General features: G+C 46.3%; 1 protein-coding gene across 2 annotated transcripts in view; it reads left to right on the top strand.

Annotated features, from left to right (window-relative positions):
- The window catches only part of Gpr61 (G protein-coupled receptor 61), a 33866-nt gene that overhangs the window by 1693 nt on the left and 7616 nt on the right, over positions 1 to 24557 (top strand). Inside the window, exon 1 of one of the 2 annotated variants that reach the window (XM_074050822.1) lies at positions 23449 to 23525. The exons of the other annotated variant lie outside the window; for it this stretch is intronic. The gene's annotated coding sequence lies outside the window, so the exon portion shown is untranslated. Of the gene's footprint in view, positions 1 to 23448; positions 23526 to 24557 lie in introns of those variants that run through there. 2 annotated transcript variants of the gene reach the window in all.

The raw sequence follows: 24557 nt of genomic DNA, 5'->3' as shown, positions 1-24557 counted from the left end.
CATTGGGGGCCATCTTGGAGGTGACTGTCACATGTATCATCTCTGAAATCACATGTTTTTTTAATTTTGAAAAATTTCAAATATACACAAAAGTAGAGAAAATAATACAATGGATTTTCATATACCCATCATTTATGTTGAATAATTATCATTTTATTTTGTACAAATATTTTGGAGAAAATGTGTTCTTCCCACCTCATCCTTCATTCTCACATCCTATGCCTTTTTATTTTTTGGTTCTGGGGATTGAACTCAGGGCCTCATGCTTGCTAAGTACATTCTCCACCACTTTAGCCATTTCTCCAGTGTCCTATACTTTATTTAGATCCCGGGCTCACTCCTCTTCTCCCTTTCCTCTTTCTTCTATATTTAAAAGATAGAAGAGAGCTGGGCACCTGTGGATCATAGCTACTTGGGAGGCTGAGTATCATGGCTCAAGACCAGCCCAGGAAAATAGTTTGTGAGATCCCAGCTCCAAATGGACTGGAGTTGTGGTTCAAGTGGTAGAGCTCCTGCTTTACAAGCATGAGCCCTGATTTTAAACCCCAGACCCACCAAAGAAAAAAAAAAAAAGAAGAAAGAAAAAAAAGTAAAGGTAGGAAAGAGGCAGATACCAAGAAAGCAAAAAGGTCCTTTATACTGGACAGCAGTTTCAAGAGTGTGTGTCTATAATTTGGAGGGGTCACCCCACATACGGTCCTCAGTCAGTCTGTTTTTCAGCTCATCTAGAAATAACCATGCCCTTTACATTTTTTAATGTGCACACAAATCCCCTGAAGATCTCATTAATACAGAGATTCTGAATTAGTAGGTCTGAGGCAGAGCCTGAGGTTCTGCCTTTCTAACCAGCTAACAAAGTGTAATAGGGAAGCTGCTAGCCCACACATCACACATTATAGCAAGGGTCTAGAGCTGTGCTATCCAAATAGGTAGCCATTTGCCACATGTGACTATTTAAATGAACTAGCATTATAGGTCACTTCTTCAGTTTCCCTACCAACATTACAAATGCTCAGTAACCATATATGTAACCCATCTGAGCCATGCACCATCTCAGAAAGTTCCACTGGATGGTACTGATAGAATTGACTCATAATAACTCTCCCACTGCTGCTTTTTTAGACTAGCACAACTATTTATTAATTCACAACAAAAGAGGACCTATGCAGGATAAATAGCAACAGGTTATTTATAGAGGGTGTTCATTTCCTCTTTCTGGAATAGATCAACCCAGTGTTCCTAAATACAATTTGAAAGGTTGTTTTGTTAGCTTAGCACTTGAGCAATAGAGGTTGGGTATATCTACCAAGTTATGAGGCTGGATGAATTGCTTTTCTTCATACTAGAAGTAGGGTTTTTTGGTTTTTTGTTTTTTTTTTTTGATATTGGGGCTTGAACTCAGGGTCTACACCTTGAGTCACTCCACCAGCCCTTTTTTTGTGAAGGATTGTTTTGAGATAGGGTCTTGGGAAACTATTTGCCAGGGCTGTCTTCAAACCATGACCCTCCTGATCTCTGCCTCCTGAGTAGCTAGGATTACAGGTGCCACCGGCGCCTGGCATTTTTTTTTTAACTTCCTTACTAATGCTGATCATTAGAATCAAAGCAAAGAATACTGGGGGGAGAAGACACCCTACTAAGATTTGACGCCTTTCTAAAGACTCCTTAAGGTTAACTATCCTTCTTTTAGGACAAGGTTGTCTAATAGTCCTTTCTGTGATTCTATTTCACATTGTAAAAGTGTGCTGTTTTAATCATCTGTTTTCATATCTGCTTCCCCAGTGCACTAAGCTCCCCAAGAACAGGAATTTGCCATGGATCTGGCTCTAATTAGGCATTCACAATGCTTGTTGATTTAATTCATCAATTAATAATGGTATCAAATTAGCATACTTATAATATGTTAGTCCCCCCAATTCCTGGTGTGGGGGGTAAGAATGGAGCATAGGACTTAAACTGAACAAGTCATAGCTGTATCATGGATGTAAGACTTTTGGGTATTTCACTTCATTCTACTAAGTCTCATTCCAGGGCTGGGGGAACAGTTCCAATGCCTAGTAAGCATAAGGCCCTGATTTCAAACCCCAGTACCACAAAAAAAAAAACTTGCTCCTTTATCTGTAAAATGTGAACAATACATTTTACTTGAACTTACATCATAAGATTATTCTGAGGATTTGATGAACAGTTGTGAAAGTGCTTTATCACTTATAATTTTTTCCTTGTGCACTTCCTGGAAACTCTAGGTGATCTGCACAAAGCACAGGTAGTGCATATTAACTGAGCGCAAAAGAGGAATCACCTTCAACCCACACCAGTTGGGGGTTGCCATAGACATTTTTCAGAATCTTGGGTTCTTCAGGATTGCCAAACAAATCTGGTGGTATATTGTTTAATCTGTAGCTCTCAGAAGCAGGGCTCTCCTGCCGTCACAGAGGTGATCATTCCAGATGGTAAATTGTGAACATTTTATTGACTTTTGACACCTACGTATGGACATCTTGAAATAGCCCTGGACTGAATCATCAGATAGATGTTTCTTTGAAAATTTGCTGGCAACTTCATGGTTCAAAATGTGATTTCAGTCCTTACGGATGGGAGTTCCACTACCACTGTCTGTCTGCACCTGACCAGACAACTCAGATATGGAGGATGGTTCCCGGGTGTCATTGCAAACAAGACCCCTGTAGCTTCTGCCATATCATCCACTAAAAGGAGTTTGCCTTTTTTTTTTTTTTTTTTTTACTTAAGGAGTTTTTCCATAAACCTGAAAATATATTTTCCTATACATGAAACCCTCTCTTTTGATTGCTAAAGTTTTTATCTAAAGTTAAATCCTAGCTAATGTTGAGACTTCTCAGCTAATTTTAATATCATATGAATCCTTGACTAGTATGTTGTATTTGGAAAGTTAATATTCCAGTTTAGGAAGTCAGTGCTTTTATAATTGGGCAGGATATTTTTAGATGAACTGGTTTGTTTTTGTTTTAGTAGTACTGAGGTTTGGATTCAGAACCCTGCACTTGCCAGGCAGGTGCTCTGCTATAATCCCAGCAGGTAAATGGTTAAGCTTATAGTTAAGGATTTTTCTCCCTGATCTGAGGCCATTTGCATTAATAGATCTTTCTCCTCTGATCACACTTTCTGACTCTAACTCATTTGTGTTTGAAGTGATTCTCAGACTAACTAAAATATTAGCTGTCTGGCCCTATAATGAGAGAACTTCATACTAGAAGAGATCTTAACAGTCAAGTTCAGAAGCTGGCTGGTGGCAGAACTAGGAACTTAGAGAGTACAGCCTTGTGGTTAAGAGTGCAGTCTCTCTGGGCTGGAGGAGTGGCTCAAGAGGCAAAGCACCTGCCTAGCAAGCACAAAGCCTGAGTTCAAACTCTAGTACCACCAAAAAAAAAAAAAAAAAAAAAGTGATTGGATCCTGGCTCTGCTCCTTACTGTGTGACTTGAGCTAATTGCTTAACCTATAATATGGGGGAGGTAAGACTACCTGCCTGATGGTGGTGTTGTGGGGATTTAACAAGCTCATATATCCCAAATAGAGTCTGTAACAGGCAGTAAGTACTACCTATGCATGAGGAGGAAGGAGTGGGCTGGCTTTTGCATCTATGGTCAAGGTTCTTTTCAATGCACTATAAGAATGCTAGGGACAATGCCAAGGAGATGGAAGTGAGGGAAGCTGTGATTTGTAGCCTATGTTCTCCAGGGTTCTAAGGCCCAGCTTTTGAGCAGAACACAGTTCTAGGTGTTGAGGATGGGGAGCTAGGAGCAGGAAGCCACAGCAGGGGCTGAATGAGCTAGGAGAACCCAGGGTCAGCAATAGAGCAGTTGGTCCTGTCAGTTTCTGAGAGAGCACATGCCATTCCAGAGCACAGAGAAGTTCCTTTAAGACCACAGGCAAAGGAGCTTCTGCAGCACTTAATTGGGGTCAGACCATAGGTGTAGTGTTGAGTTCAGTTCTGGGAAGCTCGTTTACAATCTGGAGCCTAGCCAGAGGTAGTTGATGGAGCAGCGTGCAATCCAGTAATCATATCATACGCATTTGCTCATAAACGTCTGTTGAGCCCTGAGGGTAGAGCACTGTGTTACATGCCTTGGGGTGAGGCTGGGTGGAGTGGGATGCAAATATGCTTTGGAAATAGCTTTTTCCCTCTAGGACCTAGAACGTAAGATATAGGAATTTTACTCAATTTAGCAAATATCTACCAATTGCCTATTATGTACGGAATTCTGTGTAGGTGGTATGGCTTTTGGTCCCCAATAGAAAGAGCATTGGACAGGATTCTAGTTTCACTTCTGTCATCAACTAGCTGTGTAAATCTGCATAAGTTATTCTGGGCCTTGGCTTTCTCACATTTAAAATTGAAGTTATAATATTTGTTCTATTAAAAATACAAATTCCTAACCCACCGTATCAGAATCCACATGGGCAGAGTCTGGAAGCATTTTGATCATTGAGGAAGTTGGGAAAACTGCCTACATCCCAATCGCCAAGGAACTTAGAAAGAGGACTCCAAGGCCCACCCATACTTGCTTAGAATGCTGGAGGTGGGGGCCTGTGAATCTGTATTTAAGGTGATCCTGGGTGATTCTTTGTAACCCTAAATTTGAGAACCACTGTTACAGGATTTTGTGAGGATTAAATGAGAATTTTCGGGAAAAGTTTGATAGTTCACGTATGAGGGATGAGTGAGCAATGTAAACCTTTTTCTCTGAGAGGAAGTCATGAAAAGAGTTGTGTATGAGTTGGAATCTTCTGAGCTGCAAAGAAGAGTCGTCCCTTCCCAAAGCAGAGGTTTATTGCAGGATCCCACAGTTTAGCCAGAATGTTGTCTCACTAGCTATTGTCACTGGGGGCCCAGTGTTTCCACAACATAGAGAATAGAAATAGTGTTTTCAAGTGACAGAAAGAGGCTTGCAACCTAAAAGTCATTTCACCGTGCCCCCAAACCAGGATATTTACTTCTCCAAAAAAGAGGCCTTGTATGAGTCAAATTGCTACTATCCAATATGGCGAACTCTTTTGACAGAATTTTTATTAAGTGCTTTGACCTCTGTGTGTCCCAACCATAAATGGTTATTTTTTTTTTGGTGGGACTGGGGTTTGAATTCAGGGCTTCACATTTGCAAAGCAGGCACTGTACTGTTTGAGCAATACCTCCAGTCCATAAATGGTTAATTTTAAATGTGGCCATCCAATCACTTGTGGTTAGGATATCAGAGTTAGTGTTGTTAGAGGTGTAGCACCTGGAGGATCTGCCTTCTTAGAAAAGGAAGGAGGGAGAATCTGTAAAAGTGAGCATTTTGAAACCTCTTGGTTTGCTTAGTGTAGGTTTTCATGGGAAGGAGGGAAAAAGAAATGAAACGTGACTCTGAAATTTGGTCATACAGATCCCTTTGTGAAACGAACAGACTCCTTCCCCCTAGACACATGGACAGAGGCACACAATTTTATACACATTTCTTGGGAGGCATGGATCTCAAGACCTCATAGATACCTAGACTGAAAATTTGGCAGAACTGTACTACTGGGTGGAAGTGTCAAAGAAACAGATTTCTATTCCGTGTTCAGAAATATCTTCTGTCATTTCAGTTGTTAAATAATGAATCCTTACCATCTCAAGGTAGTGACCTTCCCATCACAGGAAGCATTCATGTGTATGACCAGTGTACGCAGCTGTCCATTCACTCATTTTTTTCACTCACTCTGTCATACACACCCCCATTCACACATGGCAAGAAGTCTTGTGAATGTTTAGGAGTAGAAAAATAGAACACAAAGATAGACACATAAGAAACTGTTTGCAAGTGTCATGGTTTAGTACAGAAAACTGAGACACAGAGACAGCCTGTGTGTAAAGGGCTTAAAAGGGCAGAGTGGAGAAGACAACAAGGATGTGGAGGAATCCTGCATAGGGCCCGAGGTTGACCAGATGGCCCGTAAGACCTTTTCCAACTCTGGTATTCTTTGTAGCGGTGGGGCCGAGAATCAGTTTGGGTAGGAGGAAAGGGCTTTTGCCACACCACTCCAAACAGTATACATTAGTGTACTTGCTATACAAACACAGTTCCGGGACAAGTCTTCCACCACTCTGCCTTCATCTTCCTGCTGTACAGTGAGTGGCAGCCTGTTCTGTATGGAAATCCTGGAACTGCTACTGATCCTAAGGGCCCGTATTTTACAAAGTGAAATCATAGGCCTGAGCCCTTCCCAGAGATTAGTATTCTGTTTTCTTTTTTTCTCAGTACTGGGGATTGAACCCAGAGCCTTCTGCATGCTAGGCAAGCGCTCTACACATGAGCCATACTCTTAACCCCAAAGGATTAATATTTGAATGGAGCATTTCAGTCTGCTGTTGAGGCTGAAAACCCAGGGACTGCCAGTGAGAATGTGCTGGTGAGGATGTGCAAGGGGGAAGGCAGGAGTGTGGTGGAACATGGAGTGGCTGTCCTCATACCCAGAGTTATCTCCCTGTGATTGTCCCAACAACTTTGAGGTTTCCTTCCCTGCAGATTTTCCTCATTTTCTGTGCCTGCTTCCACAGAGTACACCCGCCCTTTCTCCCTCCCACCAAGGTCACCACTCAGCAGGCTTTGATAAATGTCATCTTTTTCTGAAAGTCGTCTTGGAAAAAGGCAATTTGACTGCAGTGAGGCAGAACAGGGAGCTGAACGCCAGCTGCCCTTTATCGACCAGAGCCCCAGCCCCAAGAACAAAACGAAGAAGAGTGTAATGTGGCCCTGGGCTCCTGGTGAGCCTGGGACTGCCTCTCTCCAGGCACCTGTGCATTGTGTGGATGCCTTGCAGAGACCGGGTCCCTCTCCCTCCATTCCTTTTCTCAACCCTTTGTCTTCTGTTGCTGGTTTCCTGGCTGGTAACTAAAGGACCCCGGAGCCCCCACAGCTCTGGGGGCGGGAGCCCTCTCCACTGTGCAAGCAGTGGGCTGCTGATTAGCACGGGGAATAAATAACAGCAAGCTAATTATCTCCCTGATTGCGGCTTGCCTCGCTAACAAGGCTAGGCTGGAGTGGTGGTACGGCAGTTGACAGTGTTCCAAGCATGCTCTGGGTTCAGGGAAATTTCCATGTCTTTCCAGACTGGAGACACTTTCCCTTCCCAGATGCGCTGGAGTTCTAAGTGGAAATACTCCCTGTCGCCTTGGAATTGAGAGACTCACCCCAGACATGCTGCTTATGTCAGTCCCGAGTGGGTGTCGGGAGCTGGCTTCTCAAAGAAGCAGGCAGAGGCTTTCAGGGAGGCTAGAGGTTGGCCAAGGTCATGGAGAGATAGGTCCTTAGAGACCACACATGCCAGCACTTAGTATCCTAATTACAGCTGCCACTCCACTCCTTTAACTGAGTAGTTTCCATCAGACTAGCAAACAAGCGTAGAAAAGTGCAAAGAAAGAAAAGCGCAAAAAGCATTGGTCCAGACTCTAGTCCTAGGATGACTACTCTGTGACCTTGGACAGGCTTCTTAATTAGTCTGGTCCCCCGTTCCCTCTTTATGAAGTGGGGCACAATGACCTTGGAGCTTTGCTGGATCTAGAAACATGATTTTGTGAGTCTAACTCTGAAATTTGACTGTGGTGTTCCCTTGGGGTCCCAGGCTAGGAAAGCTGCCCGTATCTCTTTTGGCCCTATCTCCAGGATGAATTTTCCTTTCCCTCCATATTATTGCATCATTCCCCATGTTCCTGACTTCCCCGCTTTACCTGACTTTTGTATTCTCTTGGTCTTGAAAATTTGTCTTGCCTGGAGGGAGAAGAGTGTAACATTCTCTTTAGGAAGATTTCTGTTTCTACAAGCCTAGGCTGTGGTAACTTTGTTGACCAGTACTAACAGCCTATGAAAAGACAGGATGTGGAAGTGCCTTTTCACTAGAGCAGTACTGCTGCTGGCCTACCAGGCATTTTGATCCATCCCTGACTGTGGCCCCTGCCACCACCTTCACACCAATTGCAGAGTCCACCTGTAGAAAATTGAAGGGCTGTTCCCTTTCAAGCCTCCCTGCTGGAGGTCAGCTGTTAGACAAGTCAGGTTTTCATCTGATGAAGACAAATCTGTGAGAAAGCAAACCTGGATCAGAGATCCCTTAGGAAAGGGGAAGGAGGAAAGGTAGAGCTAACAATATACTTAGGGTAAGGAGAAAAAATGCGAAATATCAAAATATTCTGAAAGACAGGGTTAGAGCCTCCCCAAGTACCAAGTCCATGCTACCTGGTTTGATCTGATGCTTTATCATTTCTAAAGGGTATACTTGGGCAATTTGTTTACTTCCTGCATTAGTTAGGGTGCATTAACTGCTGTGATCAATAACCTCTATCTCACTTGTTTATCTCAATAGAAAGTTTATAATATTTGAATGCAGGGGTTCAGTTGATGGCCTTCCACGGGGTGATTCAGGGAGCCAACACAATCCATCTTGTAGTTCTGCCTACTGCGACAGGCTTTGGAATTCTGTTCTGGATCCTCTGTATTCAATCAGCAGATGGAGGAAGAGACAAGGAGTCTGCAGAACTATGTGGTCTTATGTGGCATTCATCATTTCTGTAACATTCCACTGGCTAAAACTCAGTTATATGACCACATCTGACTGCAGGGGAGGCTGGGAAATGTAGTCAAGCTGGGCATATAGGAAGTAAAAGGAAATGCTTTGATAAAGAACCAATCAGTCTAACGCACATTGTTTGAAACTGTTTCTGAGTTTAGCAGTATGGCACAGGGCCTCTACTTTGTTGTCTAAGTTGGCATAATGTAAAACAGAACAGATTCTGAGAGCTTCACAAATGCAGAATGAATACACACGTGTTATAATGTGTTTCTCAGATTAATCTAGAGTTAATTTTATAAATGTCAGTGCTGTTACTCTACTAGAAATAGTAAAGTGCTCTGTTGTTGGAACAAATATATTTGAGTTATATGACAAGTGTTTGGATGATGGTGGAATTGATTTCAAGGTGTGATGAAAATGAACTCTTTAATGAGTCAATCTTTAAAAAATTGTAGAATATGCCTCTCCTCTCCCCTTTACCTTGGAGCTGGATGGAGAAGCTGGTCACGTCGGCATGGTTGGAACCATGATTTGGCCACCCCAACTAGCATGTTTGGTGATCCTGAGGCAGAGATGGTGGCCTTTGTGGTCAGGAGAGTGAGTATAAGCAGAGGGACTGAGCAAACAGACAATATATTGAGGATATTGGAACCCTATTTCTCCTGGTTAGTGACAGGAATTATATATATGGAAAGAGAATAAACCCTGTGCTATCAGATTAGAATTGGAGTATTAGTTTGACTCTTTTTTTTTTTTTCTGTACTAGGGTTTGAACTCAGGGTCTACACCTTGAGCCACTCCACCAGCCCTTTTTTGTTGTGATGTGTATTTTCGAGATAGGGTCCCCTGAACTATTTGCCTGGGCTGGCTTCAAATTGCGATCCTCCTGCTCTCTGCCTCCTGAGTAGCTAAGATTACAGGAGTGAACCACTAGTGCCTGGCAGGATTTTTTATTTTTTTGGCAGTACTGGGGTTTGAACTCAGGACCTTGCACTTGGTAGACAAGCATGCTACCTCTTGAGCAACACCTCCACGTGGCCCTTTTTGCTCTGTCGTTATTTTTCAGATAGGGTCTCCCACTTTTTGCCTAGGCTGACCTCAGACTGTGATGCTCCCACCAATGCCTCCTGTGTAGTTGGGACCACAGGTATTTATCACCAGTGATGAGGGTCTCGCTAACTTTCTCTCTGGGCTGGTCTTATACCTCAGTTCTCCTGATCTCCACCTTCTGATTATGAACTCATGTTTTCAATTTCACATTTCATGTAAATGTGTGTATACAAATACATTTCTATCATAAATGTGAGAATTCATTTATGTGTCCTCTCTGAAAGATAGGAGAAGCAATAGCAGTGAGCACATCAGGCACCCAGATCTTGGCTTCTAAATATCATTTTCCACTAAACAAAAATGAAGACTGAAATTACTAGACAAGCTTGAAACCTCTTGTGCTGGAAAGTAAGGAAGTGCTCCAAGAATGATGGAAACTTGTCAAAAGGATAGACAACCCAGCTCAAAGGGGTATTCACAGGTCAAATCTAGGATAATGTAGACATCAAAACAATTAATTTGGGCTGGAGGTATGGTTTAGTCAGTACAATGCCTGCCTAGCAAGTGCAAAGTTCTGAGTTCAAACCTCAGTACCACCAAAAAATTAGTTTTAGTAATAGGTTGTAACCTATTGAGTAAAATAGGAATGAACCCATACATTCTTAATAAATAAAAGGTCAGTGGAAAGACTAATCTTATTATCTTACATGTAGAATACCAATCGATAGAGAAAAAAGGATGAAGTTAGAAAATTACCATTTGGCAAGCACCATAGTAATAAAGGGCGTAGACAAGAATCCCAAGCAAATGCTAAATCTAGTAGGTAGAAGTTTGATGAGAAATGTGGTATTTATGCAGCCTCAAAGTATCTCCCCACAAACACTTATTAATTGATAAATATGCAATACTTATTAATAGACTTTACAGTGAAGATCTTGTTGGTACCATCTGAACCAAGTGTTTAAGCAGGTAATGGGACAAATTCACACTGTATCTCTTGCAGAGATGAGCTGAAAGCACAGCCTCGCTTCTCTAGTATTCTTGACAGAATCACAGAACCTAATCCATTCATGAAGGCCACAGTAGCCCAAACCCAAACTGAGGGACATTTTACAAAGTAAGTTGTGTAGATTCTTCAAAAAATACTCAGATCATGAAAGACAAGGCAAGACTATGAGACAGTTCCAGATTGAAGGAGACTAAAATGACAAGACAATGAACTACAACTCATGATCCTGGACCTATAAACAATGTATTGTGACAATCAGTGAAATTTGAATAGAATCTATAAATTAGATAGTTGTTTTGTACTAAGGTTAGATTCCTGATTGTGATGTGTACTGTGGTTATGTAGGAGAATGTCTTTGGGTTTTTTTGGTTTTGGTTTTGGTTTTCAGTACTGGGGCTTGAACTCAGGGCCTACACCTTGAGTCACTCCACCAGCCCTTTTTTTGTGAAGGGTTTTTCAGAGAACTATTTTGCCCAGTCTGGCTTCAAACTTCAATCCTCCTGATCTCTGCCACCTGAGTAGCTAGGATTACAGGCGTGAGCCACCAGCAAGAATGTCTTTGCTTTCAGTAAAAACTGAAATACTGAATTAATACTGAAGTATTAATGGACAACATGCTGTGTGCAATTTATTTCCCAATGGATCATAAACTATGTATATACGTATATGTAGGAGGGAGAGCAGAGAGAGAAGGAAGAGAAGGGAGAGGGAAATGAACGTGGAGAGACAGAATGTGGAAAGTGTGGCAAACTTGAGACAAAACAAACTGAAGGGCTGGATGGGAGATACGCAGGAGTTCTTTGCAACTTTTCTATAAATTTGAAATTATTTCAAAGTTTAAAAACATGTTTTTTAAAAAAAGCCATGTGCACTATGAGGCTGAGGACATGACTCAAGAGGTAGAACTACTGTCTAGCAGGCGTGAGGCCCTGAGTTCAAACCCCAGTACCACCAAAAAAATGAAAAAAACCACATGTGCAGTAAACATTGAAAACCTGCACCTTTGGACTTGTGTAGGAGACACTTTGTAAGAGCTGAAAGTTAATAGCAGTTACAGGCACTAAAGTGTCAGAAAGTGAATGGGATTTGGGATAAATTACTTCTGTGGGGTCTTGATCTTGTCACCTACCAGTTGGATGTCCTGGAAGAAGACATTTCACCTCTCTAAGCCCCAGATGCTTGTACTGACATCACAAGAGTGCCATGTGTATTTAATAATAATAATAATATATGGCAGAGCTTTATAAGATATAAAGTGTGGCAGAAAATATAAATCATAATAGTATCTTCTTTCTCCAAAACAACCACAACCAATGAATGCAGAACTTTCCTTTCACTCCCCCATGTCTCTTTCAGTTTATCCAGCTGCCATCCCAATATTGTTTTTCTCAGAGAGATGAGCTCTCTTATGGACTGAGAACTGAGGACACGTGGCATCTAGAAAGGGGCATTGTGGATGACAAAGCCATCAGGGCTTGACAATGGTCCTTGTATTTGTGTCATGTGTGCAGGTGTGTGCGTGCACATGTCTTGGAAACCTAGGTTTCCGGCAGTTTCTCTATGAGCAGAGGCCCTGTGGGGACTGACACATGCTGTTATAGATTCATAAACATCTGCTCATGTGGCCTGGGTAGTCCCTTCAAGAAGGAAAGCCCCTTTGCTTCTGTCACTCTGACAAAAAACACTTGTGTACACAGCGTTAAGATGCAAGCCATTCTCTCACAATTTAGGAAGCAGGGTCCTAACGCCACACACAGCAAATGAGCTGACAGACAGCAGCGTGGGGTAATGAAAACCCATGCAGCAGCCCAGGAGGCAAATACTGTTGCTCTTTGCATTTTTCACAGATCAAGACTTGCCCTGATCAGATCTGGGACTATCCATAGGCCAAAGGACATGGGACATAAAATCAGGACCTCAGTAATATCTACCCCCAGACATTGTGATTTCCCTCACTTCCCTTTCCTGGGCCCCTTTCCTAGTTTGAGGGTTCTGTTTCCTGTACCCTTGGCTTCTCAGTGCTTTCCTCCCACAAGACCCCTACCCCCAGATCTCTGGCCCTGAAGCCTTCTCCTACCTCAACATTCCAGCTAGAACCATAGGGATTCCACATCATAGTCCCTACTGATTATGGCTGTCACTCCCTGTCCTGAAGCCAAGAGAAGAAAATGAGGATGAGACTGCTCTGCCAGTGGCTTTAGGAAGCTGGCCCAGGAACCACCTATGTGCCTTTCCTGATTCCCAGTCCTGTTGTTGTCATCCTCTAGCTCATGCACAATTACTTGTCCTCCCAATGCCAGCAGAAGGAGCAACACGGCTTTCTAGTTCACTCCGTCCCTGTGCATCGGGCTAGAGGAAATTTCAGGAAGACCATCTAGCACTGCTTGGACTCACACAGACAGATGAGTGGACATCAGGCATAGTGGAGCTCAGCAGTCTCCACTCTACCCATTGGATAGCAGCTGCTCCTGAACCAACAGAGGCTCACCTAAAATGGGGTGATTGGTGGCAGTGGTATGACCACTGTGCTTGTGGTGGCCCCAGGTTTCCTCACTGTTCTGAGAGTCTTAAGAAAAGGGTTTGTTGGGGGTAGATCTTAGAGCTGAGGTCCTGTGATGAAATGGGCCAATACTGTCCACCTGGCAGCTGGGAAGCGTAATATCCAGTTGGCCCGCAGGTGTTCTTCAGCAAAGCCTTCTGCTCCCTGGGACACAGGCTCCTCACCTGGAACACAAGGAAAAATATTTTAAGGGCCTTTTCTGCCCTTTGCTTGCTTCCAGTCATATGAATGCACTGGCTCTCCTGGGCTGGAACTGGGTCCAGAAGGAGCTCAAGTCTGGAATTCAGGCTGCTCACACTATGCTGTATTCACTGCTAATTCTGCATATGGAGGCCACCATGGGAATTTGGGGGAGCACGGGGTGCTGTGCACAGCCTGGACTCTGTTCAGTAGGAGAAGGACACTGCCTGGGAACCCAGCAACTAGAGTTGCTTTGCATGGTGGTGCTCAGGTGGGATGGAAAGGATCCAGCAGGCCTACCCCTCCCCTGAACAGCAAAGCCTCCACCAGTGGCCCAAGGACACATGCTCACGAGACCTCAGGGTTACATTAAAACGCAATGAGGAACACAGGCGAGAGGCACAGAGAGAACTGAAATGATCCCTTGGTAGCACTCAGTCAGGCATGGCAGAGCTTATTAGAGCTGGCTCTGTTCTGTAAAATGAGGAGTGTGGCTTGGGATATTTTGGAGGCTCCTTCCAGTTTTGACAGTTCATAACCCCATAAGAAAAGACCTGGTTCATTAAGTAATGCTGGCTTCCCCTCCGATGACAGTGGGACTCTGGAGACAGGCAGCAAAGACACCTGCCTCGGATGCTGCCCAGCTAAGCGTTTGTTTGCCCAGGCCAGGACATGGTGAGGGAGAACTGTTTGTCTCTTCCTTTCCTCCTTCTAGCACCCCCGTTCCCAAGGGGTCAGAGGATCCTCTGCCACACAGGAAACCAAACCCAACTGAGCCCAGGGGCATGGAAAAGTGGCCCTGGGCCAGGACAAACAGCTGCCTTAGGTGTCATCTTGCTGCAGGGGTGGAGAAGAGCTGGACTTTTAAGGTCCCCTCTGAGACCTGGGTGGGTAATCTGAGCTTTTCCCATCTTAATGCCCTGAGAGAGAAGGCTCTGAGGGTCCTCGTGGACCAGGTCAGCATTGGCCTAAAGCCGTACTCCATCTTTCTAGGCTCCAGGGCTAGAGGAGTTGATCTTCCTTGTGTGAACTCCAAAAAGCTCATGCTATGTGTGTAGCAACACAGCCCAGGGTGCTGGGAGAGGCAGCCACCAGGCTACTTCCCCCACACACAGACAGGGTATTGATCCTGCTGGCTTACCCCTCCCTCTCTCCACTTCATGGCACAGCTAATGGCCTGGAAAAGACTGGCCAGCTGTTCCCCAGCTGTGACATAATGAGCTCAGGGAGATCAATGCTGTTCCAGTCTCTAATTAGGCCGGGAAGCTGGCTGGGGTGAGAGTGTGGCCTGTTTCCTGAGGGCGCCACTTCCACTCCAGTCCCCAGCTGCCATCTGCTGGCAGCCACCTGGGCCCACGCATCTGCGCCCTGGAAGAGTGGGCAGGGCTCTCGAGTGCCTCTGGGGAGGGTTTATGGCCCAGAGCTCTTTTCTCTAGCAGAAGTCAGGGCTGCAGAACCACGTTGTGGGGGAGAACCTGGCCTGAACATGAAGCCACTCCCTTCTATAGCCTGCGGTCACACCCTTCTCTCTGCCTTCATTCTGACACTGTGCAGTGGCCTTCAATCCTGACCCCACCACCCCACCCCTAGTTTACTACCCCTGAGGCCCTGCCCAGGACCCTTCCCACCATAGATCCTAGATGCCCAAGCCTAGGGCTGCAAGGAACAGACTAGAGGCAAGTTTGGCTGCCAGCCCAGCTCCCTCTGCTATTTATACCCTCAGTCCAGGGAGGAACGGAGCAGCTTCTCCATGTACTTACTGCAGAGGAGGAAGTGAGGGTGGAGAGAGAGATGGCAAGAGAAAGGTGTACATTGAGGTATAGACAGAGCAGTGGGGGAGCAGAGGCCCATGGCCAAGACCTGGAGACTTGGAGAGTTCTGAGAACAGGATACAGAGAGAGAGAGAGAGAGAGAGTGAGAGAGTGTGTATGATCAAAGTAGGGAAACCAAATAAGAGAGCCAGAAAAAGTGAGAAAATGGGGGCATCAAGCAAGGGAGAAAGAGAAGATGAGATAAAAGAACCAGGACACACCCTGTGCTTAGAGGGTCAGGCCCCAGGTGCTGGATCAGATGCCCTATCAGGGAAGCTGAGGCGCTAGGCAGAGAAAGTCCAGGAGCTTGGTGTGAAATTACAGGAGTTGGGAGAGAACGGCTGGGGTCAAACAGGCACAAGGAACAGAGCCATGGGGCCGGAGGGATGAATAGAGCAGGCCAGGCAGGGACCCTACCCCCTAGAATTGAAGCTATGGGCTCTGTTCTCTGGTGTGTGTGTGTGTGTGTGTGTGTGTGAGAGAGAGAGATAGAGAGAGTTTGGCAGGGAACTGAGAATAGGAGTCAGAACAATGAGGAGAGCAGAGAAAGGACTATTGTAGGGGGTTGAGAGCAAGGAGGTCTGGGAGAGAGAGGGACCTAGTTTTTCTGAAGCTACTACTTCAGGGCAGCCCAATGTGGTCCCATGGATTTTTGGATAGCCTAGGCTGGGTGGGGCACACTCCTCAGCCAGATTCCAGCCCTCCTACCATTCAAACAGTCAAACCAATCAGATGATGTACTTAGAGGGGTATTTCTGGGACCCAGATGCTCCTGGTCATCCCTTCTTTGGAGCCTTCTAAGTCCTAGGACCGCATTTCTTCCTGACTGAGTCTAGGAAGAGTGCCTGGTTTGGTGATACCAGAAATGCTATTTTCTGCCTCTCCCCACCCCCCACCTGCCAGGCTTTTAGCCTCTGAAGCTGGCAGGGCCCCGGGGAGAGAAGCCCTACAAGGCCAGCAGTCGCTGACTCTGACTTACAATCCAGAGCAGAAAGGACCTTAAAGAAGGTGTAGAATCCTAGTTCATTTCCTCCTCTTAAGCTGGTGCTCAGAGAAGCTAGGAGTGGAGCCCCAAGTGCCCTCCACCTTTTGTACTGCTCTCTTAGGGCTGCAGCTAGAAATCCAGTTGATCAGATCTGCTTTACGACCCTGCTAAGAGTAGTGGGAGCCATGGCCTTCCTGCCCTCCCAGCAGGGCCTGTAACAGTCTCTGTTACACGGAGGAGCCCAAAGGACCACAAGTTCGCAGGAAGAAGAAAGCAGGTAGGGGTTTAGCAGAGAGAAGCCTGTCACTAGAGACTGCAGTGAACTCTGCGCAGCTATGTGGCCAACACTGCCCCCCTGTGGCTCTTGTCTGTCGGTGCAGTCTGGAAACCCTGAAATGGAGCAGCTGGGTCCTCCTCCCCATCCAGGGACCTCTGCCCCAGTGTGAGGCTAATTTAGACCCTCCAGATTTATTCCTGCAGGTTAAGCCATCAGAGAGTCAGCTTCCACACACCATCCTCCAACAGAGTCCTCAGGGAGGTAGTGAGGGCTCGTCACAGCTCTCTAAGGGCCCACTCACAAACCATCTCACTGTTCCTAATGAACCCTTAAAGATTCTAGGTCTGGGAGTATGACTGACTGATGGGCATGAGAGATGAGTAGGGGTTGGTCCTGTTTTTAGGCAGGCCAGAAGTGATGGGAAAGGACTTTAAGGGAAGGAGAATGACCAGTATCACTGGGCCCAGCAGTCTCCAACCTGGGGGGGAAGAGACAGGCTTCCCTGGGACTCAGCAGGGTCTGGCTTGGCTGAGTGAGCTCCGTAGACCAACTGCCTCTGAGATGTGGAGCAGAGATGCCCCCAGAGGGAGACACACCCCCGGTTGGAAACCCAGCCCAGCGTTTTGTTCTCAGGCCAAAGTTATGACCTTGAGTTGGGCATCCCTGGCTGGAATGATCAGCTGAGTGGTCCCAGGTGCCATAGTCATACAGATCAGGGTGGGCAGCTTCTTAATGACATTATGAATATATAGGAAGAATTTTCAAGCATCCAAATTGCCACTCTACCCTTTTTCCCCTCCTACCCAAGGAATGGACATGGAGGTCACACATGAGGACCTGGCCAATACTCTGAGAGCCCCACCTGGAAACCTGAGTAACACCTGATCTCCATATCTCCTCCTCACTGACCTGCCCTTTCCTCTGAGTTCATTCTGCCACATATTCACAGGCCTCGTTCATTCATGACCTATATGGCTTTGTGCTCCTCCCTCTTGGCCTGAACAAGGAAAATTCCCAGTCTCTAATTCAGCTCTTACTCTGGAACTCGTGGGCTCAGTAAATACTTAACAACTGACTCATGAAAATATTGGCAATGGCCACATGTTTCCCTGTTCACACATCACCTGTGATGACTTCCCAGTCTGGGACTCTACCTCTCTATTCTCACTTCTTCCCTACATGCAGTTTTTTCTTTTTCCTTTTTTTGGCAGGGGGGCGGGGAGTGGTGGTGCTGTTGAACTCAGGGCCTCACACTTGCTAGGGAGGTGCTCTACCACTGAGCTACTGCACCAGCCCTGTTTTTGTGTTGGGTATTTTCAACATAGGGTCTCCTGAACTATTTGCCCAGGCTGGCTTCAAATTGCGATCCTCCTGATCTCTGCCTCCTGAGTAGCTAGGCTTACAGGCATGATCCACCAGCGCCTGGTTTGCAGATTATTTTTCAGTTGATGTGGACACTCACAGTGCCCTAACCTTCCTTTCTTCCTTTCCTTCTCCCCTCCCTTCCTGCCTCTCGCTCCCTTTTTTCTTTTCTTTTTCCTTTTAAAACAGAGTCTTGCTATGTAGCTCAGCCTGGCCTCGAATTCTCAATGCTCCCTCAGCCTCCTGAGTACTGGGATTATTGGCATACACCACCACACCTGGATCTTGATATTTCTTAAATTTGCCATTCTGCATGATTTGCTAGGTTTCCTCTTTCCCCCTAAACTACTCTCCTTCTCTGCCTCCTCACATTGCTCCCAGTTGAAATCCAACCCCCAGGAGTGACTTCTAATCCCATAGCACAAGTGGGACAACTGTGGTTAACAACAATTAATTGAAACTTTCAAAATAGCTAATAGAGAGGGGTTGAATGTTCCCAATGCAAAGAAATGGTAAATGTCTGAAGTGACACATAAGCTAATTACCCTGATTTGATCATTACACACTACACATATATTGAAATGACATACTGTACCTCATAAATGTGTACAATTACTATACATTAGTAAAAATAAATATATTAATAGTAATAATTTTCTAAAAATTTTTAGAAAAAATAAAATCAAACCCCACCCTACTCTAAGGCTCATGAAACTTTTCTAAATTCCCTCAGGGAGTGGATTCACTTTTCCTCTGAATCTGCCCAGTAGTTTCTTTCTTTCTTTCAGGTCCTGGGGATTGAACCCAGGGCCTCATACATGCTAGGCAAGCACTCTACCACTTGAGCTGTGCCTCCAGCCCTTTTATTTGTTTTGGTGGAATTGGGGTTTGAATTCAGGGTCTTGTGCTTACTAGGTAGGCAAGATGTCATGTGAGCCACAGACCTCTTTTACTTTATTTTTGGACTGTGATCCTCTTGCCTCAGCCTCCTGAGTAGCTGAGATTATAGTTGTGTACCACCACAACCAGCTAATAAATACTTCTTGACTTGAGTGAAATTAAGTCTATAGTTTGGGGTGCGGAAGGAGGTGGGAATGGGTTCTCTGAGGCTTTAGGAGACAGTTGGGGTGTGCAGAATGGGGAAGCCTGGACCTGTACAGGGAGTTGAGTGGTTGTCTGGGCCTTCTCAGAACGACCATGAAGGAGGAGCACTGTGATACGGTGGGAGTGCTCTGGACATTTGCTAATGAGATGGGTTAAGGAAGGTTACCAGGTGGTGGGAGGGACTCCAGCTTAGCATCCTTAGTGTCAGGCAAAAACAGGGTAGGAACCTGGAGGCTTGGGGTCTGCTCCCACCTCCTTTACTCTCTAGCTGTATGGCCAGGAGCAAGTTATGATCCCCTCCAGGCCCATTCATCTGTAGGCTAAAGGGTTCGATGTCTAATATCCACAGGTCTTTCAGCTTTACTACTTGGACTCCATGTCAGCTTGCTCCCCCTGCTTCAGCAGCAGGAATAACCTTACTTAGGTCCTGCATTGTGTTTCCCATAGAAGGGGACAGAGCATGAAGCCAAGGGCAAGGAGGCATGTGACCCGGATAAGCTGTGCCCTGGCTTGGAGGATGTAGAGGTGGTGTTACATGGAAATAATACCCCCAATTCAAACCAAGTAAAGTGCCAAGTCATTAGGCCCTGGGGAATGGTTTTCAGCAAACGTTCTTTCCTGTTCCATGCTCTATTCCCAAACTAAGTGAGTGTAGATCCAGGGTTTGAATCCCAGTAACTCAACTGTGTGACTCTGAGAAACTCACTTAACCTCTCTGAGCCTAGCTTCTGGATCTGTAAGTGGAGTTATTAAAACTAGCCCAGAAGATTGGGTGAGACTGCTCAGTGCTCTGCCCACAACTAGAGATCCCTTTCTGCAGCTAGAAAAAGAGAATTGGTACTCGTTGCTCCCCAGGTCCACGCAAAGGGTTAATGATGCTTTTTGGGGGCCCTGGGTGTGGGGCGAGGCATATGGAGGAGCAGGCAGAGGATGAGAAATTGGATGGGAACTGCAGACAGAGTATTGCCCAAGCTGTCCTGGACGACCAGTGAAGACAGTCGCTCAGCTTGTTTACCTATTTATTGTGTTGTAAGGAACCGGGAGCTGTCTGGAATTTTCCCTTGAGGGTCCAGGATTGAGCCCAGCTGACAGACAGGAAGCAGGCAGCATGGCCTGCCCTGCACATGCACTGTGGATGCTCTGCCACTCTTTTGAGCCTGGTTCATCTGAGGCCCCCAGTTTCTAATCTGGTTGGGAAGGATTTATTTTTGGGTCCCTGTAACCTAGCAATGGGCTCACATGACCAGTGGCAGCTGCAGGCTGAATATACTGTGTTGGATCTTGGCTCCTGGCAGGGGGTGTGGGCCAGACTGTGGGGGAATAAAGGGAATGGAAAGGCTCTCACCTCTGCTTTCCTGCACCTCCCTCCCAGCCCCTCAGCCTCGCCCCCAGATAGAGGCAGGGAAGGAGGGGACCCAAGGAGCAGGCACAGCTAGTGCTGGTGCAGGGGGCTCTAGCCAGCTGGAGACTGAGCCACAGTGGAGAGGCCCCAGCTGTGAGCCTGCTGTCTGGATGGGGAGGGTTGGGTGTCCATGAGGGTGGAAGAGGGTGCAGAGGACATGATGATGGCATCCTGGGGGTGAGGCTGGGCTGGAGAGCAGGCTGCTGAACTAAGGGGCAGGCTGTGTTGTGGGATCTCAGGGACACCCCTGATCCATGCTGGAATCCCAGCATTTCACTTCTTCCCTTTGTTTCCTGTTAAATTGTTAATATTCCTGAGAGAGAGAACACATTAAGCTGCTATCAGCGCAAATGGATTTATCAACCACTTTCCTGAGAGCAGGTTTTGACAGAAGACAGAGAGCGGGAAGGAGGACAGTGGGTACCACTAAGCAGATGAGGGGCTGTGAGCATGTAGAAAACATTTAATATCTATGGAAGAAGTAATGCATGAATGAAAGGTAAATTTGATCCAGCTTCCATCCTTGCCAGGAAAGTGTGGAGGGGGTTAACAGAATCCTGTTAAGAGGCACGGGTTGTTGTGAGACCCTGTCAAGAGGCATGGGTTGTTGTGAGACCCCCAACTCCAAAATCACCTGAGCAAAATGGATTGGAGGTGCGGTTCAAGCTGTAGACCGCCTGCTTTGCAAGTGCGAAGACCTGAGTTCAAATCCAAGTCCTACCAAAAAAAAAAAAGAGGCATGGTTGGCAAAAGTGGAGTAGGACTTTACTAAGGAGTAAGTCTAGAATGGAGAGATCACTCAAGGATGACACTGAGCAGAAGGGTGCCACTGTTGGGAGGGGCCTGATCCCCATCCTGTAACACGAGATGGTGTATACGGTGGACCATGGATTGCTAATGTAGTTTGGGAGACCACATCTAGTTTCCTCATCTTGATCTTCACACCCCCTGCATTGTGTTAAGCTCTAAAAGGAGGGATTGGCAGGGTTGATGGGAGAAGTGATGTCAACAGTTACTTCAAACCCTCACCGAGACATTTTAATGAGACAGCATAAGTAGTGCCTCTCCAGAGTAGGCCACAAGAAAGAGTAGTCTCATCACTGCCATTATTGTTATTGGTATTATTATTATTATCAGCTGCCCCCAGGCAGTTCTCTCCCCTCCCACCCACCCACCCACCTCGCTCTCTCCCTCTCTCCCCACTAGGCCAAGATGGCTTCTAGCACTCGGGAGGATGCTCTAGGACCCACCACCTTCTTGGCACCACCTTCCCCAATAGTTCCCTGGGAGAGGCCTCACAACGTTGCTGCTGGCCACTGCAGAAGCTATTTGACCAACCATGGTAACTGTACTAGCTCCCCCACACCTGAGAAGCAGGCTCAGTTTGTATTACAGGCTCCCTATCCCTGTTAGATAAACTGGAAAATGAAGAATTTTGTTCATTTCGGGGATAGAAAAATTGATGCACAGTCAACTCAGATGGAGGTCTTACTCCCAACTAGTAGAGAAGAGCCAAACCAGAACCAAGGTTTTCAGACATAGTCTAGTGCTTTTTCTATAATCCTGTTCCAAAGAGCCTGTGTATGCTCTGAAGCCCTGGGGTTAGAGAACGTTCAGTCTGGGACCCTGTTCAGAATATCAGGTCAGGACTCTGAGGCTGTGAGGCCATGAGGCCAAGGGGGAAGGAGCAAATGCTTTGCCTTTAGACAGACCTTGATTCAGTTATTGACTGTGGCTGTACTTGATCTGAGTAAAGTCACCCTTACCCCCTGCACCTGTAAAATAGGGAAAGTAATGGCTGCCTCAAAGATTAATGTGCGAATTAAAGATGCTGTCTGCTCAGGACCCAACACTCTTAAGAGCTCAGTAAATAGTGACTGGTGGTGGCAGAGGTCACTGTATCAGCTGTGGTCTGGGCAGTGGCCTGTTTGTTGTTGACATGGGGCCCAGGACAGCCAACCTCCCCTCTGAGTTCCTTGAGTAATTGACTGATTTATATGGCTCTTTGGATGTATCTAGTAAACAATTCTAGAATTCCTTTCCTCCTTTTTGGAGACAGGAGGAGTACCTGGAGAGGGAGGTCCTGGAGTGCAAGGCTCTGAAGCAGCTCCATGACTGAATTCACTGCTTATGCTCATGGCCCTGCATGTGGAGCTATGGGACTTAGTGATTTCTTCACCTGAAGACGGTGAATGCCCTTCAGCACTGCCATGTTGGAATTCTATCCTTGGTATCCATCATTTATTTGGGAAACTGTATTTGTAGCTAGTGGGAGGAACCCCGTATATCACCTCCAAAAGCCCATTACATAGATGGGTGATGCTCCCCAGCTCTGTCCAGCCCAACAAATCCAGACCAACCTGGGTCTTCCTGAGATTTTGGCTCCCATTCTGCCTTCAGGAAAGCATTGTGGAGCTTCATAGGGTAGATCAGGGGATGTTAGATCTCCTATCTCCATCAGCACTCACAGCCCTACTCCAAAAAAACTTACAATCTAAGGAAATAACAGTAATACGCTTTTGCAAGCCAGTGCAGGGTTAATTTAAGGCCTTCAGCTCCCCTTCAAACCTGCTACTCCTCCATCTGTCCACTACACAAATGTGGCAGCTTCTAAACTAGTCAAACCTTGCTGGAGCCTTCCTTGGCCTAACCTTGGGGCCCTGACTCTGTACTGACCTGTCTGCTGCAAAAGCACCTTGGTCCTAGTGTCACACAGAACCTTGCAATGATAGCAACTTTTGTGATCATTTGCCCTGTAATTCCATTAAACAGATAAGAAACCAGGGTCAAAAATGGAAATGACTTACTTGCCTAAGGTCACACAGCTGTTCAGTACCATAGCCATGCCTTGAACTTGAATTTTCTGACCCCAAGTGCTCTTTTTCTTCATAAGGCTAATCAGAAAGGTCTCCCCTGCCTGTCATCACCTGGCCCCATGAAGTTTTTCAGATGCAATCCAGCTACCTGAGAGAAGTACAAGGAGTGGTCCTTCCTCCTGAGTACTTTGCCTGGGACATTGGTGCCCAGGTATTTGTTCCAGAAGTGGCTCCAAGGGGCTGGGTGGGAAGCAGGAGGCCATTAGGACCCAGAAGCTCTCAGAGCATCCTGCTCTGCCGGTTGCCTCTCACTGCTCACTGCAGTGGTTCAGGCTTCAGCAGCCTTGGAGAAGCATCAGCTGAGAGAAGCTATCACATGGGAGCCGGGAGCTGCTCAGCAAAGGTAGGAGTTGCCGACTAGGCCAGGAATGGGGACCAGACCGAGGGCCTAATGGTGAATGCTGCTGTCCCCTTCAGAAGGGTAGCATTCCAAGAACCAGTCCCCATGTCCTATGGTGGACAGTTTTGTTAGGGGATGGGCTCCCAGGTATCCCAAAGGCAATAGTGGGGTGTGGGCATCTTGGAAGTCTATAGAGATTGGGGGTTGATCATCTCCTACCGGCAGGAGTAGCCTCATCCTGCAACAAACAGTATTCTCTATCTGTCTTTCTCCACGTCGTGGAGATGGGTCCCCCATGTCCTAGGAATGGGTCCTTCAGCGTCAAGCTGATAGGCAACTGTGTCCTGGGCGTGGGCAACTCTTCTAGGGAGAGGTGTTGAAGCTCCCTGGAAATCCTCCCTGGCTGAGGAGGGTCATACTCTTGCCTAAAGGAAGGCCTGGTTCTGATCCATTAGGATGGAAGCTCTGTATGAAAAACAGGTGCATGTGAATCCCAACAACACCTCTGTGGCCTTGGGCTGGGCACTTGTGTACATCTTGCATCCTGAGACAAGGATATTTGTAACTTGGCCATGCCCCTGCTAGAGACCAAATGTCAGTCCCTATGGTGGCAAAGCACTCTAGGTACTAAGAGGTCGTGGAGGTGAGGGGGTGGTGTAGGAAGGAATCAGAGGGAAGACAAGAGCATCTGTGGGGATAGAAGGCGTGATGATATGAGCTAGGCTCTTTGGGTTTCCCCATAAGACCATTACACCACAACCCTCCCCTGGGCTATGAGAAAGAGAAATGCCCAATGCCTTCTTGCCTAGGGCTCCATTGTGGCTGTATAGCACCCCTCCATGTCCATGTGGGAACCATGTCTGCTTCCTTCAGTCTGGGACCCTGGCTAGGCCTTGCAAGAATGGATCATCCACACATTGTAGGCCTTTCCTCCTTTAACTACCATGGACTCCGCTGCATCTTCTGGGCCCCACTCACAGGTAGAAAGAATGGACAAATCCTGGCATGGAGAATAAAGGGCAAAGATGTGTCCTC

This window comes from Castor canadensis, chromosome 12 (genome assembly GCF_047511655.1).
Source record: "Castor canadensis chromosome 12, mCasCan1.hap1v2, whole genome shotgun sequence".
Classification (NCBI taxonomy): domain Eukaryota; kingdom Metazoa; phylum Chordata; class Mammalia; order Rodentia; family Castoridae; genus Castor; species Castor canadensis.
Note: the sequence above shows the minus strand (reverse complement) of the source record. Positions and strands in the feature narration are given on the sequence as shown.